The 14185-nt window shown below is 44.9% G+C and overlaps 18 non-coding genes across 18 annotated transcripts; all 18 read left to right on the forward strand.

Annotated features, from left to right (window-relative positions):
- The first annotated feature begins 562 nt into the window (after positions 1–562).
- trnaa-cgc (transfer RNA alanine (anticodon CGC)) lies at positions 563–634 on the forward strand. Its single transcript has one exon. It is a non-coding gene; the product is annotated as a tRNA-Ala (tRNA).
- A 547-nt stretch (positions 635–1181) lies between these two features.
- Positions 1182–1253, forward strand: trnat-cgu (transfer RNA threonine (anticodon CGU)). The gene has a single exon. It is a non-coding gene; the product is annotated as a tRNA-Thr (tRNA).
- Positions 1254–1863: 610 nt separating this feature from the next.
- trnaa-cgc (transfer RNA alanine (anticodon CGC)) lies at positions 1864–1935 on the forward strand. The gene has a single exon. It is a non-coding gene; the product is annotated as a tRNA-Ala (tRNA).
- Positions 1936–3164: 1229 nt separating this feature from the next.
- trnaa-cgc (transfer RNA alanine (anticodon CGC)) lies at positions 3165–3236 on the forward strand. The gene has a single exon. It is a non-coding gene; the product is annotated as a tRNA-Ala (tRNA).
- Positions 3237–4465: 1229 nt separating this feature from the next.
- Positions 4466–4537, forward strand: trnaa-cgc (transfer RNA alanine (anticodon CGC)). Its single transcript has one exon. It is a non-coding gene; the product is annotated as a tRNA-Ala (tRNA).
- A 547-nt stretch (positions 4538–5084) lies between these two features.
- trnat-cgu (transfer RNA threonine (anticodon CGU)) lies at positions 5085–5156 on the forward strand. The gene has a single exon. It is a non-coding gene; the product is annotated as a tRNA-Thr (tRNA).
- A 611-nt stretch (positions 5157–5767) lies between these two features.
- On the forward strand, positions 5768–5839 carry trnaa-cgc (transfer RNA alanine (anticodon CGC)). The gene has a single exon. It is a non-coding gene; the product is annotated as a tRNA-Ala (tRNA).
- Positions 5840–7075: 1236 nt separating this feature from the next.
- Positions 7076–7147, forward strand: trnaa-cgc (transfer RNA alanine (anticodon CGC)). Its single transcript has one exon. It is a non-coding gene; the product is annotated as a tRNA-Ala (tRNA).
- A 554-nt stretch (positions 7148–7701) lies between these two features.
- On the forward strand, positions 7702–7773 carry trnat-cgu (transfer RNA threonine (anticodon CGU)). The gene has a single exon. It is a non-coding gene; the product is annotated as a tRNA-Thr (tRNA).
- A 610-nt stretch (positions 7774–8383) lies between these two features.
- On the forward strand, positions 8384–8455 carry trnaa-cgc (transfer RNA alanine (anticodon CGC)). Its single transcript has one exon. It is a non-coding gene; the product is annotated as a tRNA-Ala (tRNA).
- A 554-nt stretch (positions 8456–9009) lies between these two features.
- On the forward strand, positions 9010–9081 carry trnat-cgu (transfer RNA threonine (anticodon CGU)). Its single transcript has one exon. It is a non-coding gene; the product is annotated as a tRNA-Thr (tRNA).
- Positions 9082–9691: 610 nt separating this feature from the next.
- On the forward strand, positions 9692–9763 carry trnaa-cgc (transfer RNA alanine (anticodon CGC)). Its single transcript has one exon. It is a non-coding gene; the product is annotated as a tRNA-Ala (tRNA).
- A 547-nt stretch (positions 9764–10310) lies between these two features.
- Positions 10311–10382, forward strand: trnat-cgu (transfer RNA threonine (anticodon CGU)). Its single transcript has one exon. It is a non-coding gene; the product is annotated as a tRNA-Thr (tRNA).
- Positions 10383–10992: 610 nt separating this feature from the next.
- trnaa-cgc (transfer RNA alanine (anticodon CGC)) lies at positions 10993–11064 on the forward strand. Its single transcript has one exon. It is a non-coding gene; the product is annotated as a tRNA-Ala (tRNA).
- A 547-nt stretch (positions 11065–11611) lies between these two features.
- On the forward strand, positions 11612–11683 carry trnat-cgu (transfer RNA threonine (anticodon CGU)). Its single transcript has one exon. It is a non-coding gene; the product is annotated as a tRNA-Thr (tRNA).
- A 610-nt stretch (positions 11684–12293) lies between these two features.
- Positions 12294–12365, forward strand: trnaa-cgc (transfer RNA alanine (anticodon CGC)). Its single transcript has one exon. It is a non-coding gene; the product is annotated as a tRNA-Ala (tRNA).
- Positions 12366–12912: 547 nt separating this feature from the next.
- On the forward strand, positions 12913–12984 carry trnat-cgu (transfer RNA threonine (anticodon CGU)). The gene has a single exon. It is a non-coding gene; the product is annotated as a tRNA-Thr (tRNA).
- A 610-nt stretch (positions 12985–13594) lies between these two features.
- On the forward strand, positions 13595–13666 carry trnaa-cgc (transfer RNA alanine (anticodon CGC)). Its single transcript has one exon. It is a non-coding gene; the product is annotated as a tRNA-Ala (tRNA).
- Positions 13667–14185: the final 519 nt, after the last annotated feature.

Genomic DNA, 14185 nt, shown 5'->3' on the forward strand with positions numbered 1-14185 from the left:
AGGTCCGTAGTACCTGACTTTTTTGTGGAACATTCCTTACAAACTTTTGGCTTGTAGATGTCTATCCAATGCATTCACTGGAACCCTCCAGCTGGCTCTGGGTACTCTGTACATAAGGCTTTGCTGTAGCTAGAGGACTGCCACAAGCCTTCATGCTAGACAGACACAGATCCTTATAAGATGCAATGTTTTTGTGTAGCATCACTTGCAGACTGCTGGCCGGTTGAGGTCACACCAGAACCCACACTGGAACCCTACCTTTGGGACTTGGCAGACTGGTGGCAAAAAGTGTGCCATGTGCTTGCAGGCAGAAAATGAAGGGCTCCATGTGAGCATATTTTCAACGTGTTGTATGGTTGCCGTTAGTTTTCACCAGCATTCAAAAGACTAAAATTACGTTCAATTAATTGCCTGTGTAGTCCAAATCGAGTTCCCGGTTCAAATTGGGTAGCGACACCTTCTAGAAGGCATTCTGTTCAGAAGTTTTTGGAGCTATTTTTAATGTTAGCACCCATGACTTTGCACGATCAGCTTCCAAAGATAAAGGAAGAGTCAATAACATGGGGATGTAGCTCAGTGGTAGAGCGTGTGCTTCGCATGTACAAGGTCCTGGGTTCAATCCCCAGCATCTCCATCTTATATACTGAATTGTTAGATTAGCCTAATTTGCCCTAACGTTTGTACAAGTGCCCTCTAGAAATGCTCTGTACAAGTCTGTACTGAATGCATACTCTGGCTTGAGGACTGCATTCTGGACAGGCACAGGTTCATAGTACATGCAGGCTTTTTGTGTATCATCCCTGGCAGGCTGCTGGCTCTTTGAGGTCACGCCAGAACCCATATTGGAAACCTGCAATCCCCAGCATCTCTCCCTGTGTACAGAACCTTTAGAGCTTCTGCATGTTCCTTAGTGCTTAGAGCAGAATTGACATTCAGTTACACTCATGCATTGTCGAAATTTCCAGTTTCCGATTCAAATCAGGTAGCATCATCCTCTAAAAGGGGTTCTGTTCAGAAGTTTATGCTGTCATACTTCATGCTGATACTACTGATGCTGCTGGAACACCATCCATTGACTTACTCATGAGTCAGAAGGATGTTTTCATTTTGAAACTCTTCCAACACAAGTTGGTAGGAAACTTATGTATCTGGTCAACATCCAGGTGTCATTTTGTAGCCAAGGCGTGATGGCCAAGTGGTAAGCCGTCGGTCTCGTAAACCGAAGACCACGGGTTCGATCCCCGTTCATGCCTTGTATGTCTGTCATAATTCCATAATCTCGAAATTTTGAGCGGCATAGTAGGTCCGTAGTAGCTGACTTTTTTGTGGAGCATTCCTTACAAACTTTTGGCTTGTAGATGTCTATCCAATGCATTCACTGGAACCCTCCAGCTGGCTCTGGGTACTCTGTACATAAGGCTTTGCTGTAGCTAGAGGACTGCCACAAGCCTTCATGCTAGACAGACACAGATCCTTATAAGATGCAATGTTTTTGTGTAGCATCACTTGCAGACTGCTGGCCGGTTGAGGTCACACCAGAACCCACACTGGAACCCTACCTTTGGGACTTGGCAGACTGGTGGCAAAAAGTGTGCCATGTGCTTGCAGGCAGAAAATGAAGGGCTCCATGTGAGCATATTTTCAACGTGTTGTATGGTTGCCGTTAGTTTTCACCAGCATTCAAAAGACTAAAATTACGTTCAATTAATTGCCTGTGTAGTCCAAATCGAGTTCCCGGTTCAAATTGGGTAGCGACACCTTCTAGAAGGCATTCTGTTCAGAAGTTTTTGGAGCTATTTTTAATGTTAGCACCCATGACTTTGCACGATCAGCTTCCAAAGATAAAGGAAGAGTCAATAACATGGGGATGTAGCTCAGTGGTAGAGCGTGTGCTTCGCATGTACAAGGTCCTGGGTTCAATCCCCAGCATCTCCATCTTATATACTGAATTGTTAGATTAGCCTAATTTGCCCTAACGTTTGTACAAGTGCCCTCTAGAAATGCTCTGTACAAGTCTGTACTGAATGCATACTCTGGCTTGAAGACTGCATTCTGGACAGGCACAGGTTCATAGTACATGCAGGCTTTTTGTGTATCATCCCTGGCAGGCTGCTGGCTCTTTGAGGTCACGCCAGAACCCATATTGGAAACCTGCAATCCCCAGCATCTCTCCCTGTGTACAGAACCTTTAGAGCTTCTGCATGTTCCTTAGTGCTTAGAGCAGAATTGACATTCAGTTACACTCATGCATTGTGGAAATTTCCGGTTTCCGATTCAAATCAGGTAGCATCATCCTCTAAAAGGGGTTCTGTTCAGAAGTTTATGCTGTCATACTTCATGCTGATACTACTGATGCTGCTGGAACACCATCCATTGACTTACTCATGAGTCAGAAGGATGTTTTCATTTTGAAACTCTTCCAACACAAGTTGGTAGGAAACTTATGTATCTGGTCAACATCCAGGTGTCATTTTGTAGCCAAGGCGTGATGGCCAAGTGGTAAGCCGTCGGTCTAGTAAACCGAAGACCACAGGTTCGATCCCCGTTCATGCCTTGTATGTCCGTCCTAATTCCGTAATCTCGACATTTTCAGCGGCATAGTAGGTCCGTAGTACCTGACTTTTTTGTGGAACATTCCTTACAAACTTTTGGCTTGTAGATGTCTATCCAATGCATTCACTGGAACCCTCCAGCTGGCTCTGGGTACTCTGTACATAAGGCTTTGCTGTAGCTAGAGGACTGCCACAAGCCTTCATGCTAGACAGACACAGATCCTTATAAGATGCAATGTTTTTGTGTAGCATCACTTGCAGACTGCTGGCCGGTTGAGGTCACACCAGAACCCACACTGGAACCCTACCTTTGGGACTTGGCAGACTGGTGGCAAAAAGTGTGCCATGTGCTTGCAGGCAGAAAATGAAGGGCTCCATGTGAGCATATTTTCAACGTGTTGTATGGTTGCCGTTAGTTTTCACCAGCATTCAAAAGACTAAAATTACGTTCAATTAATTGCCTGTGTAGTCCAAATCGAGTTCCCGGTTCAAATTGGGTAGCGACACCTTCTAGAAGGCATTCTGTTCAGAAGTTTTTGGAGCTATTTTTAATGTTAGCACCCATGACTTTGCACGATCAGCTTCCAAAGATAAAGGAAGAGTCAATAACATGGGGATGTAGCTCAGTGGTAGAGCGTGTGCTTCGCATGTACAAGGTCCTGGGTTCAATCCCCAGCATCTCCATCTTATATACTGAATTGTTAGATTAGCCTAATTTGCCCTAACGTTTGTACAAGTGCCCTCTAGAAATGCTCTGTACAAGTCTGTACTGAATGCATACTCTGGCTTGAGGACTGCATTCTGGACAGGCACAGGTTCATAGTACATGCAGGCTTTTTGTGTATCATCCCTGGCAGGCTGCTGGCTCTTTGAGGTCACGCCAGAACCCATATTGGAAACCTGCAATCCCCAGCATCTCTCCCTGTGTACAGAACCTTTAGAGCTTCTGCATGTTCCTTAGTGCTTAGAGCAGAATTGACATTCAGTTACACTCATGCATTGTGGAAATTTCCGGTTTCCGATTCAAATCAGGTAGCATCATCCTCTAAAAGGGGTTCTGTTCAGAAGTTTATGCTGTCATACTTCATGCTGATACTACTGATGCTGCTGGAACACCATCCATTGACTTACTCATGAGTCAGAAGGATGTTTTCATTTTGAAACTCTTCCAACACAAGTTGGTAGGAAACTTATGTATCTGGTCAACATCCAGGTGTCATTTTGTAGCCAAGGCGTGATGGCCAAGTGGTAAGCCGTCGGTCTAGTAAACCGAAGACCACGGGTTCGATCCCCGTTCATGCCTTGTATGTCCGTCCTAATTCCGTAATCTCGACATTTTCAGCGGCATAGTAGGTCCGTAATACCTGACTTTTTTGTGGAACATTCCTTACAAACTTTTGGCTTGTAGATGTCTATCCAATGCATTCACTGGAACCCTCCAGCTGGCTCTGGGTACTCTGTACATAAGGCTTTGCTGTAGCTAGAGGACTGCCACAAGCCTTCATGCTAGACAGACACAGATCCTTATAAGATGCAATGTTTTTGTGTAGCATCACTTGCAGACTGCTGGCCGGTTGAGGTCACACCAGAACCCACACTGGAACCCTACCTTTGGGACTTGGCAGACTGGTGGCAAAAAGTGTGCCATGTGCTTGCAGGCAGAAAATGAAGGGCTCCATGTGAGCATATTTTCAACGTGTTGTATGGTTGCCGTTAGTTTTCACCAGCATTCAAAAGACTAAAATTACGTTCAATTAATTGCCTGTGTAGTCCAAATCGAGTTCCCGGTTCAAATTGGGTAGCGACACCTTCTAGAAGGCATTCTGTTCAGAAGTTTTTGGAGCTATTTTTAATGTTAGCACCCATGACTTTGCACGATCAGCTTCCAAAGATAAAGGAAGAGTCAATAACATGGGGATGTAGCTCAGTGGTAGAGCGTGTGCTTCGCATGTACAAGGTCCTGGGTTCAATCCCCAGCATCTCCATCTTATATACTGAATTGTTAGATTAGCCTAATTTGCCCTAACGTTTGTACAAGTGCCCTCTAGAAATGCTCTGTACAAGTCTGTACTGAATGCATACTCTGGCTTGAGGACTGCATTCTGGACAGGCACAGGTTCATAGTACATGCAGGCTTTTTGTGTATCATCCCTGGCAGGCTGCTGGCTCTTTGAGGTCACGCCAGAACCCATATTGGAAACCTGCAATCCCCAGCATCTCTCCCTGTGTACAGAACCTTTAGAGCTTCTGCATGTTCCTTAGTGCTTAGAGCAGAATTGACATTCAGTTACACTCATGCATTGTGGAAATTTCCGGTTTCCGATTCAAATCAGGTAGCATCATCCTCTAAAAGGGGTTCTGTTCAGAAGTTTATGCTGTCATACTTCATGCTGATACTACTGATGCTGCTGGAACACCATCCATTGACTTACTCATGAGTCAGAAGGATGTTTTCATTTTGAAACTCTTCCAACACAAGTTGGTAGGAAACTTATGTATCTGGTCAACATCCAGGTGTCATTGTGTAGCCAAGGCGTGATGGCCAAGTGGTAAGCCGTCGGTCTCGTAAACCGAAGACCACGGGTTCGATCCCCGTTCATGCCTTGTATGTCCGTCCTAATTCCGTAATCTCGATATTTTCAGCGGCATAGTAGGTCCGTAGTACCTGACTTTTTTGTGGAACATTCCTTACAAACTTTTGGCTTGTAGATGTCTATCCAATGCATTCACTGGAACCCTCCAGCTGGCTCTGGGTACTCTGTACATAAGGCTTTGCTGTAGCTAGAGGACTGCCACAAGCCTTCATGCTAGACAGACACAGATCCTTATAAGATGCAATGTTTTTGTGTAGCATCACTTGCAGACTGCTGGCCGGTTGAGGTCACACCAGAACCCACACTGGAACCCTACCTTTGGGACTTGGCAGACTGGTGGCAAAAAGTGTGCCATGTGCTTGCAGGCAGAAAATGAAGGGCTCCATGTGAGCATATTCTCAACGTGTTGTATGGTTGCCGTTTATTTTTCACCAGCATTCAAAAGACTAAAATTACGTTCAATTAATTGCCTGTGTAGTCCAAATCGAGTTCCCGGTTCAAATTGGGTAGCGACACCTTCTAGAAGGCATTCTGTTCAGAAGTTTTTGGAGCTATTTTTAATGTTAGCACCCATGACTTTGCACGATCAGCTTCCAAAGATAAAGGAAGAGTCAATAACATGGGGATGTAGCTCAGTGGTAGAGCGTGTGCTTCGCATGTACAAGGTCCTGGGTTCAATCCCCAACATCTCCATCTTATATACTGAATTGTTAGATTAGCCTAATTTGCCCTAACGTTTGTACAACTGCCCTCTAGAAATGCTCTGTACAAGTCTGTACTGAATGCATACTCTGGCTTGAGGACTGCATTCTGGACAGGCACAGGTCCAAAGTACATGCAGGCTTTTTGTGTATCATCCCTGGCAGGCTGCTGGCTCTTTGAGGTCACGCCAGAACCCATATTGGAAACCTGCAATCCCCAGCATCTCTGCCTGTGTACAGAACCTTTAGAGCTTAGAGCTTCTGCATGTTCCTTAGTGCTTAGAGCAGAATTGACATTCAGTTACACTCATGCATTGTGGTAATTTCCGGTTTCCGATTCAAATCAGGTAGCATCATCCTCTAAAAGGGGTTCTGTTCAGAAGTTTATGCTGTCCTACTTCATGCTGATACTACTGATGCTGCTGGAACACCATCCATTGACTTACTCATGAGTCAGAAGGATGTTTTCATTTTGAAACTCTTCCAACACAAGTTGGTAGGAAACTTATGTGTCTGGTCAACATCCAGGTGTCATTTTGTAGCCAAGGCGTGATGGCCAACTGGTAAGGCGTCGGTCTCGTAAATCGAAGACCACGGGTTCTTTCCCCGTTCATGCCTTGTATGTCCTTCCTAATTCCGTAATCTCGAGATTTTGAGCGGCATAGTAGGTCCGTAGTAGCTGACTTTTTTGTGGAACATTCCTTACAAACTTTTGGCTAGTAGATGTCTATCCAATGCATTCACTGGAACCCTCCAGCTGGCTCTGGGTACTCTGTACATAAGGCTTTGCTGTAGCTAGAGGACTGCCACAAGCCTTCATGCTAGACAGACACAGATCCTTATAAGATGCAATGTTTTTGTGTAGCATCACTTGCAGACTGCTGGCCGGTTGAGGTCACACCAGAACCCACACTGGAACCCTACCTTTGGGACTTGGCAGACTGGTGGCAAAAAGTTTGCCATGTGCTTGCAGGCAGAAAATGAAGGGCTCCATGTGAGCATATTTTCAACGTGTTGTATGGTTGCCGTTAGTTTTCACCAGCATTCAAAAGACTAAAATTACGTTCAATTAATTGCCTGTGTAGTCCAAATCGAGTTCCCGGTTCAAATTGGGTAGCGACACCTTCTAGAAGGCATTCTGTTCAGAAGTTTTTGGAGCTATTTTTAATGTTAGCACCCATGACTTTGCACGATCAGCTTCCAAAGATAAAGGAAGAGTCAATAACATGGGGATGTAGCTCAGTGGTAGAGCGTGTGCTTCGCATGTACAAGGTCCTGGATTCAATCCCCAGCATCTCCATCTTATATACTGAATTGTTAGATTAGCCTAATTTGCCCTAACTTTTGTACAACTGCCCTCTAGAAAAGCTCTGTACAAGTCTGTACTGAATGCATACTCTGGCTTGAGGACTGCATTCTGGACAGGCACAGGTTCATAGTACATGCAGGCTTTTTGTGTATCATCCCTGGCAGGCTGCTGGCTCTTTGAGGTCACGCCAGAACCCATATTGGAAACCTGCAATCCCCAGCATCTCTGCCTGTGTACAGAACCTTTAGAGCTTAGAGCTTCTGCATGTTCCTTAGTGCTTAGAGCAGAATTGACATTCAGTTACACTCATGCATTGTGGAAATTTCCGGTTTCCGATTCAAATCAGGTAGCATCATCCTCTAAAAGGGGTTCTGTTCAGAAGTTTATGCTGTCATACTTCATGCTGATACTACTGATGCTGCTGGAACACCATCCATTGACTTACTCATGAGTCAGAAGGATGTTTTCATTTTGAAACTCTTCCAACACAAGTTGGTAGGAAACTTATGTGTCTGGTCAACATCCAGGTGTCATTTTGTAGCCAAGGCGTGATGGCCAACTGGTAAGGCGTTGGTCTCGTAAATCGAAGACCACGGGTTCGATCCCCGTTCATGCCTTGTATGTCCGTCCTAATTCCGTAATCTCGAGATTTTGAGCGGCATAGTAGGTCCGTAGTAGCTGACTTTTTTGTGGAACATTCCTTACAAACTTTTGGCTAGTAGATGTCTATCCAATGCATTCACTGGAACCCTCCAGCTGGCTCTGGGTACTCTGTACATAAGGCTTTGCTGTAGCTAGAGGACTGCCACAAGCCTTCATGCTAGACAGACACAGATCCTTATAAGATGCAATGTTTTTGTGTAGCATCACTTGCAGACTGCTGGCCGGTTGAGGTCACACCAGAACCCACACTGGAACCCTACCTTTGGGACTTGGCAGACTGGTGGCAAAAAGTGTGCCATGTGCTTGCAGGCAGAAAATGAAGGGCTCCATGTGAGCATATTTTCAACGTGTTGTATGGTTGCCGTTTGTTTTCACCAGCATTCAAAAGACTAAAATTACGTTCAATTAATTGCCTGTGTAGTCCAAATCGAGTTCCCGGTTCAAATTGGGTAGCGACACCTTCTAGAAGGCATTCTGTTCAGAAGTTTTTGGAGCTATTTTTAATGTTAGCACCCATGACTTTGCACGATCAGCTTCCAAAGATAAAGGAAGAGTCAATAACATGGGGATGTAGCTCAGTGGTAGAGCGTGTGCTTCGCATGTACAAGGTCCTGGATTCAATCCCCAGCATCTCCATCTTATATACTGAATTGTTAGATTAGCCTAATTTGCCCTAACTTTTGTACAACTGCCCTCTAGAAAAGCTCTGTACAAGTCTGTACTGAATGCATACTCTGGCTTGAGGACTGCATTCTGGACAGGCACAGGTTCATAGTACATGCAGGCTTTTTGTGTATCATCCCTGGCAGGCTGCTGGCTCTTTGAGGTCACGCCAGAACCCATATTGGAAACCTGCAATCCCCAGCATCTCTGCCTGTGTACAGAACCTTTAGAGCTTAGAGCTTCTGCATGTTCCTTAGTGCTTAGAGCAGAATTGACATTCAGTTACACTCATGCATTGTGGAAATTTCCGGTTTCCGATTCAAATCAGGTAGCATCATCCTCTAAAAGGGGTTCTGTTCAGAAGTTTATGCTGTCATACTTCATGCTGATACTACTGATGCTGCTGGAACACCATCCATTGACTTACTCATGAGTCAGAAGGATGTTTTCATTTTGAAACTCTTCCAACACAAGTTGGTAGGAAACTTATGTGTCTGGTCAACATCCAGGTGTCATTTTGTAGCCAAGGCGTGATGGCCAAGTGGTAAGGAGTCGGTCTCGTAAACCGAAGACCACGGGTTCGATCCCCGTTCATGCCTTGTATGTCTGTCATAATTCCATAATCTCGAAATTTTGAGCGGCATAGTAGGTCCGTAGTAGCTGACTTTTTTGTGGAGCATTCCTTACAAACTTTTGGCTAGTAGATGTCTATCCAATGCATTCACTGGAACCCTCCAGCTGGCTCTGGGTACTCTGTACATAAGGCTTTGCTGTAGCTAGAGGACTGCCACAAGCCTTCATGCTAGACAGACACAGATCCTTATAAGATGCAATGTTTTTGTGTAGCATCACTTGCAGACTGCTGGCCGGTTGAGGTCACACCAGAACCCACACTGGAACCCTACCTTTGGGACTTGGCAGACTGGTGGCAAAAAGTGTGCCATGTGCTTGCAGGCAGAAAATGAAGGGCTCCATGTGAGCATATTTTCAACGTGTTGTATGGTTGCCGTTAGTTTTCACCAGCATTCAAAAGACTAAAATTACGTTCAATTAATTGCCTGTGTAGTCCAAATCGAGTTCCCGGTTCAAATTGGGTAGCGACACCTTCTAGAAGGCATTCTGTTCAGAAGTTTTTGGAGCTATTTTTAATGTTAGCACCCATGACTTTGCACGATCAGCTTCCAAAGATAAAGGAAGAGTCAATAACATGGGGATGTAGCTCAGTGGTAGAGCGTGTGCTTCGCATGTACAAGGTCCTGGGTTCAATCCCCAGCATCTCCATCTTATATACTGAATTGTTAGATTAGCCTAATTTGCCCTAACGTTTGTACAAGTGCCCTCTAGCAATGCTCTGTACAAGTCTGTACTGAATGCATACTCTGGCTTGAGGACTGCATTCTGGACAGGCACAGGTTCATAGTACATGCAGGCTTTTTGTGTATCATCCCTGGCAGGCTGCTGGCTCTTTGAGGTCACGCCAGAACCCATATTGGAAACCTGCAATCCCCAGCATCTCTGCCTGTGTACAGAACCTTTAGAGCTTCTGCATGTTCCTTAGTGCTTAGAGCAGAATTGACATTCAGTTACACTCATGCATTGTCGAAATTTCCGGTTTCCGATTCAAATCAGGTAGCATCATCCTCTAAAAGGGGTTCTGTTCAGAAGTTTATGCTGTCATACTTCATGCTGATACTACTGATGCTGCTGGAACACCATCCATTGACTTACTCATGAGTCAGAAGGATGTTTTCATTTTGAAACTCTTCCAACACAAGTTGGTAGGAAACTTATGTATCTGGTCAACATCCAGGTGTCATTTTGTAGCCAAGGCGTGATGGCCAAGTGGTAAGCCGTCGGTCTCGTAAACCGAAGACCACGGGTTCGATCCCCGTTCATGCCTTGTATGTCTGTCATAATTCCATAATCTCGAAATTTTGAGCGGCATAGTAGGTCCGTAGTAGCTGACTTTTTTGTGGAGCATTCCTTACAAACTTTTGGCTTGTAGATGTCTATCCAATGCATTCACTGGAACCCTCCAGCTGGCTCTGGGTACTCTGTACATAAGGCTTTGCTGTAGCTAGAGGACTGCCACAAGCCTTCATGCTAGACAGACACAGATCCTTATAAGATGCAATGTTTTTGTGTAGCATCACTTGCAGACTGCTGGCCGGTTGAGGTCACACCAGAACCCACACTGGAACCCTACCTTTGGGACTTGGCAGACTGGTGGCAAAAAGTGTGCCATGTGCTTGCAGGCAGAAAATGAAGGGCTCCATGTGAGCATATTTTCAACGTGTTGTATGGTTGCTGTTAGTTTTCACCAGCATTCAAAAGACTAAAATTACGTTCAATTAATTGCCTGTGTAGTCCAAATCGAGTTCCCGGTTCAAATTGGGTAGCGACACCTTCTAGAAGGCATTCTGTTCAGAAGGTTTTGGAGCTATTTTTAATGTTAGCACCCATGACTTTGCACGATCAGCTTCCAAAGATAAAGGAAGAGTCAATAACATGGGGATGTAGCTCAGTGGTAGAGCGTGTGCTTCGCATGTACAAGGTCCTGGGTTCAATCCCCAGCATCTCCATCTTATATACTGAATTGTTAGATTAGCCTAATTTGCCCTAACGTTTGTACATCTGCCCTCTAGAAAAGCTCTGTACAAGTCTGTACTGAATGCATACTCTGGCTTGAGGACTGCATTCTGGACAGGCACAGGTCCATAGTACATGCAGGCTTTTTGTGTATCATCCCTGGCAGGCTGCTGGCTCTTTGAGGTCACGCCAGAACCCATATTGGAAACCTGCAATCCCCAGCATATCTGCCTGTGTACAGAAACTTTAGAGCTTCTGCATGTTCCTTAGTGCTTAGAGCAGAATTGACATTCAGTTACACTCATGCATTGTCGAAATTTCCAGTTTCCGATTCAAATCAGGTAGCATCATCCTCTAAAAGGGGTTCTGTTCAGAAGTTTATGCTGTCATACTTCATGCTGATACTACTGATGCTGCTGGAACACCATCCATTGACTTACTCATGAGTCAGAAGGATGTTTTCATTTTGAAAGTCTTCCAACACAAGTTGGTAGGAAACTTATGTGTCTGGTCAAAATCCAGGTGTCATTTTGTAGCCAAGGCGTGATGGCCAACTGGTAAGGCGTCGGTCTCGTAAACCGAAGACCACGGGTTCTATCCCCGTTCATGCCTTGTATGTCCGTCCTTATTCCGGAATCTCGATATTTTCAGCGGCATAGTAGGTCCGTAGTAGCTGACTTTTTTGTGGAACATTCCTTACAAACTTTTGGCTAGTAGATGTCTATCCAATGCATTCACTGGAACCCTCCAGCTGGCTCTGGGTACTCTGTACATAAGGCTTTGCTGTAGCTAGAGGACTGCCACAAGCCTTCATGCTAGACAGACACAGATCCTTATAAGATGCAATGTTTTTGTGTAGCATCACTTGCAGACTGCTGGCCGGTTGAGGTCACACCAGAACCCACACTGGAACCCTACCTTTGGGACTTGGCAGACTGGTGGCAAAAAGTGTGCCATGTGCTTGCAGGCAGAAAATGAAGGGCTCCATGTGAGCATATTTTCAACGTGTTGTATGGTTGCCGTTAGTTTTCACCAGCATTCAAAAGACTAAAATTACGTTCAATTAATTGCCTGTGTAGTCCAAATCGAGTTCCCGGTTCAAATTGGGTAGCGACACCTTCTAGAAGGCATTCTGTTCAGAAGTTTTTGGAGCTATTTTTAATGTTAGCACCCATGACTTTGCACGATCAGCTTCCAAAGATAAAGGAAGAGTCAATAACATGGGGATGTAGCTCAGTGGTAGAGCGTGTGCTTCGCATGTACAAGGTCCTGGGTTCAATCCCCAGCATCTCCATCTTATATACTGAATTGTTAGATTAGCCTAATTTGCCCTAACGTTTGTACAAGTGCCCTCTAGAAAAGCTCTGTACAAGTCTGTACTGAATGCATACTCTGGCTTGAGGACTGCATTCTGGACAGGCACAGGTTCATAGTACATGCAGGCTTTTTGTGTATCATCCCTGGCAGGCTGCTGGCTTTTTGAGGTCACGCCAGAACCCATATTGGAAACCTGCAATCCCCAGCATATCTGCCTGTGTACAGAACCTTTAGAGCTTCTGCATGTTCCTTAGTGTTTAGAGCAGAATTGACATTCAGTTACACTCATGCATTGTCGAAATTTCCAGTTTCCGATTCAAATCAGGTAGCATCATCCTCTAAAAGGGGTTCTGTTCAGAAGTTTATGCTGTCATACTTCATGCTGATACTACTGATGCTGCTGGAACACCATCCATTGACTTACTCATGAGTCAGAAGGATGTTTTCATTTTGAAACTCTTCCAACACAAGTTGGTAGGAAACTTATGTGTCTGGTCAACATCCAGGTGTCATTTTGTAGCCAAGGCGTGATGGCCAAGTGGTAAGGCGTCGGTCTCGTAAACCGAAGACCACGGGTTCGATCCCCGTTCATGCCTTGTATGTCTGTCATAATTCCATAATCTCGAAATTTTGAGCGGCATAGTAGGTCCGTAGTAGCTGACTTTTTTGTGGAGCATTCCTTACAAACTTTTGGCTTGTAGATGTCTATCCAATGCATTCACTGGAACCCTCCAGCTGGCTCTGGGTACTCTGTACATAAGGCTTTGCTGTAGCTAGAGGACTGCCACAAGCCTTCATGCTAGACAGACACAGATCCTTATAAGATGCAATGTTTTTGTGTAGCATCACTTGCAGACTGCTGGCCGGTTGAGGTCACACCAGAACCCACACTGGAACCCTACCTTTGGGACTTGGCAGACTGGTGGCAAAAAGTGTGCCATGTGCTTGCAGGCAGAAAATGAAGGGCTCCATGTGAGCATATTTTCAACGTGTTGTATGGTTGCTGTTAGTTTTCACCAGCATTCAAAAGACTAAAATTACGTTCAATTAATTGCCTGTGTAGTCCAAATCGAGTTCCCGGTTCAAATTGGGTAGCGACACCTTCTAGAAGGCATTCTGTTCAGAAGGTTTTGGAGCTATTTTTAATGTTAGCACCCATGACTTTGCACGATCAGCTTCCAAAGATAAAGGAAGAGTCAATAACATGGGGATGTAGCTCAGTGGTAGAGCGTGTGCTTCGCATGTACAAGGTCCTGGGTTCAATCCCCAGCATCTCCATCTTATATACTGAATTGTTAGATTAGCCTAATTTGCCCTAACGTTTGTACATCTGCCCTCTAGAAAAGCTCTGTACAAGTCTGTACTGAATGCATACTCTGGCTTGAGGACTGCATTCTGGACAGGCACAGGTCCATAGTACATGCAGGCTTTTTGTGTATCATCCCTGGCAGGCTGCTGGCTCTTTGAGGTCACGCCAGAACCCATATTGGAAACCTGCAATCCCCAGCATATCTGCCTGTGTACAGAAACTTTAGAGCTTCTGCATGTTCCTTAGTGCTTAGAGCAGAATTGACATTCAGTTACACTCATGCATTGTCGAAATTTCCAGTTTCCGATTCAAATCAGGTAGCATCATCCTCTAAAAGGGGTTCTGTTCAGAAGTTTATGCTGTCATACTTCATGCTGATACTACTGATGCTGCTGGAACACCATCCATTGACTTACTCATGAGTCAGAAGGATGTTTTCATTTTGAAAGTCTTCCAACACAAGTTGGTAGGAAACTTATGTGTCTGGT

Source organism: Brachyhypopomus gauderio, unplaced genomic scaffold (genome assembly GCF_052324685.1).
Source record: "Brachyhypopomus gauderio isolate BG-103 unplaced genomic scaffold, BGAUD_0.2 sc65, whole genome shotgun sequence".
Classification (NCBI taxonomy): domain Eukaryota; kingdom Metazoa; phylum Chordata; class Actinopteri; order Gymnotiformes; family Hypopomidae; genus Brachyhypopomus; species Brachyhypopomus gauderio.